This window comes from Danio rerio, chromosome 21, assembly GCF_052040795.2.
Source record: "Danio rerio strain M-AB ecotype USA chromosome 21, GRCz13ab, whole genome shotgun sequence".
NCBI lineage: Eukaryota > Metazoa > Chordata > Actinopteri > Cypriniformes > Danionidae > Danio > Danio rerio.
This window is the reverse complement of record NC_141041.1, coordinates 22,012,016-22,015,907: the sequence shown is the minus strand read 5'-3', so window position 1 is coordinate 22,015,907 and position 3,892 is coordinate 22,012,016. Positions and strand designations below refer to the sequence as shown.

The window sequence follows — 3,892 nt, the reverse complement described above, 5'->3', positions numbered from 1 at the left end:
ATTGCGATCCCAAGGTTCACTGCGTTTTCCACAAGGTAAGTAAAAAGTAAACAAATAAAGACGATTTGTTGATAAAGCATGTACTGTAAACTAGCGACGTTAACTAATTACATCAAGTTATTAAAAATATATTTTTCTCACATATAACATTGGTCATGCATTAGAACAATATATACATTTTAAGATAAGGAACAGTGTAACCAGATTGTTGTTTTCCACAATAGAATTCGTGCAAAATCTATATATAATATGCAATATGCAACTCTAATAATACAAATGTATTCGTAATTGTTTTAATATTAAAGAACATCAAGTGTTTCCAAAGGTTTTAAGGCTACATTGTTATAACAATTATTTTCCATGCCTTAAAACACACACACACACACACACACACACACACACACACACACACACACACACACACACACACACACACACACACACATATATATATATATATATATATATATATATATATATATATATATATATATATATATATATATATATATAGCATAACAAAAGCTCAAGTATAACTTAAGCTGATGGATGTCACACAATGAATATCTTACACTATTACCAGTATAGTTTGGCCTTTACCAATTTATTTAATAAAAGAAAGAATCTATCATCTCTAAATTTTGGTAAAGAGGCACAACAAGCTGTCTTCTTTGTCCAATATTATGTCAGTCAGGATGATAATGGTAAAACTCAAGGATTACCTTGCACCTTCTCAGAAATTTACCATTGATCAAATGTATTACAAGTGGCTGGATTGTTTTTAACACAAGCAACGTTTTTTTAAATCATTATCTTAAAGAGATTAAGGCTCATTTTGGACTACACTTACATTTCTTTACAACTGCTTAATGCAGTACTGATGTATCTAGTAGTTTAGTGGGTTTAACAAATGTCACATCTGTTTTTATTCATTTCAGATGCAGAAACTTTTGACATATGAATTCATCTTGACTAAGGGTAAGGTTTTTGTTCAGAATTAATCATTATTTAAAATCATTGTTTTTTCTTTGTTGTTATGTACAGATTTTAAAAGAATGTACTTTCTTTTAATAAAGAACTCTTCACAGCACTGCATCTGAACAGTCACAACCTCACAGAGCTGCACAGCTGCCCCACTCAAGATCAGTGTTGAAGCTGGAACCTCATCTTGTGTACAGCAAAGGCAGAGCTGAAAATTCACTGTTTGTCTTGTATTGTGTGGTAAGTCATAATTTTATTATTATATTTTTTTTATTGCAACACTAAGTAGTCCATTCTGTGGCCAATATGATATAAAAGGCCTAAAATGGGACTGACGTGATTATTGTTTTGATTTCTAGATAAGTATTTATGGGGCTACACATGCAGCTGAAGTTAGCTACATTGAGTAGGACATTTCTTTCAGTATACTCTTAAAGAGATTCACCCAAAAAGGAAAATTCTGTCATTAATGACTCATCCTTTACTTGTTCCAAATATGTCTGAGTTCCTTTCTTCAGTTAAACACAAAAATTTATATTTTAAAGAAAGATGAAAACCTGCAAACATTAACTTCCATAGTATTTGTTTTTTCCTACTATGCATGTCAATGTTTTCAGCTTTTCAGCTTTCTTCAAAAAACTTCCTTCATGTTTAACACAAAGTAACTTGGAAGTTTTTAAAAAAGGTTTACAACCACTTGAGGGAGAGTAAATAGTGAACTACTGCTTTAACCCAATCTAGTTGACTTTACTAGAAAATTGTATAGAAACCCAGTGCCTTAAACCCATTACATTTTATACAATGTGCAACTTAACAGCCATACTTGAATTAAAATATAACTGTAAGTTCAAGAAGATTGTAAAGGTTATTGGTTAATTTAAAGTGGGCTGTTTAGTTTCACCTTGTGTAAAAACATAAAGGGTTTAAGGCAACATGTTTCTATGCAGTTTTCTAATAAAGTCAACTAGTTTGGGTTAAGAGTCTAATGGGTTACAGTAATAGCAGTGAATCATGCAGGCATAAAATAAATGTTTAGCCATGTAAAGCAATAAGCTTGTTATAATTTAGAAATATTTTTAGGGTGGAGCACAGTATGCTGTTGTAGTGTTCACATAATTGATGAGTCAAACATGAGATGTGTGTTTTAAATTGCAAGAAGTGAATTAACAATATGTTCATCAAGATTCTAATCTTGCATCTTATATTTTTTAAGGTTTTGGCCCAATAATACCCATATTCTGCTATTTAAAAAAAAAACTTGCTGGAATTTGTGTCAGCATTCCCTTCAATGAAAACTACAGCAGTGGACATCAGTGGTGATAAAAATGTATGAGAAGGATAATGGTGTTCATAATGAGAAGTGCAGTTACTATCCTGATCTCTGAGTTTGTAGAACTGACAGATCTGCTTGGAATACATGGAAACATGCTGGAAATGTTTAACCTATTATACAGTTAATTAAAGAGTGCCAGGTTTAATGACACTTTACATATATAAATAAATATCACTGAACTTTCTAAATGAAACCTAACGCTCATTCTTTGTTCAGTAATGATGTTGTGCACTTCTAATACTTTACAGTGGCAAAACCTGGAATAACACATGGGAGCCCTCCAGGAATTCCTGACACTTTACGCCCAAGTCTCCTCATGCTGACCGGATTGCAATATGACAGTCTAGTCAGCATAAACACCTGGACTCACCAAGCACACTTTGGTTCTCAGTGTTTTGTAAAAATAGTTTTTGCTATTCTTCAGTAAATACTTGAATATGTTTTGAACTTATTCTACTTTTGATGTTTAAGTTCAGAAAGTTGTTATTATAAACATAATTTGCATTTGTCATGAACTTGACTTCTTGTTGTTGTGAAAGCTGTTTATTATAATGGCATTTCCAAAGCCATCGTTTGAAAATATTTTTTGCAGTGCAGTTTTACTTGAGCTTGACATACCAGATGTATGACATGAATAAATATCACAAAATAAATATAATAATAATAATAATAATACAATATATACATTTCCTTCAATTATAATTGTTTTTAATCATTTATATATGTATGGTAATATATTATTGCATTAAAAACTGTTATAAAATATATGTTTTTGCATGTTTGCGTGATTTTTTTTTTTGTGGCATTATAAATAAATTATAAATGTTTCATTAAAAATGTATTGTGTTTATTTGTATACTCATTTACAATGAACTACTATTTATACTATTTAATGGGCACTATATTTGTCATTTAAGTTTGATATATATTTATATTTGTATACCTGGAGGATGCAGGGTTTAGTTACATGAAATGCTGGAAATGTTTTCAAACATGAAGCTTTTTTATTATTTTATTATTCATTTCAAATTAAGTATACTGCCTATGATCTGGTTTTACTATGATAATTTTTTTACATCAGGTTACCCCCACAAAGGAATCTCACACGGTAAATATACATTTGTATTTTTAATAAGACAATAAATAACATGTAATATTAATACACATTTTGATATTTAGGTTATATTATAAGGTTATATTAATCTACCTTCAGCCGGAAGATTACCAAATAGAGACAAAGTGTGACGTAGATTGCGACGTTGTGATTGGACTATAACTTCAAAGCCAAATTAAAAGATCCTTCGTGTTGCTAACTATGTTTTGCTAACTTTGCCACTTTACTAACTGTGTCCTTTATCAATGAGTTATCGCTGTGTTTCAAATAGTTACCGATTAACCAAGATCGTAACCCTAAACTTAACCCTAACTACACCTTTCAATGAACTACAATTTGTAGCGCCATGTCTTTCCCGTCCCATCTATACAGCGACAAAGGATTGTGGGTAATGTAGTTTAAAGCCTTTTTGTAATAAAATGGAACAAATACAATTTTTTATGAACTAAAGACTATCTGAATAA

At 30.7% G+C, this 3,892-nt stretch overlaps 1 long non-coding RNA gene across 1 annotated transcript; it reads left to right on the top strand.

The window, feature by feature from the left end:
- Positions 1 to 3,146, top strand: LOC137488283 (uncharacterized). The gene is made up of 4 exons (XR_015520313.1): positions 1 to 35; positions 939 to 978; positions 1,077 to 1,221; positions 2,563 to 3,146. It is a non-coding gene; the product is annotated as an uncharacterized LOC137488283 (long non-coding RNA).
- The last annotated feature ends 746 nt before the right edge of the window (positions 3,147 to 3,892 follow it).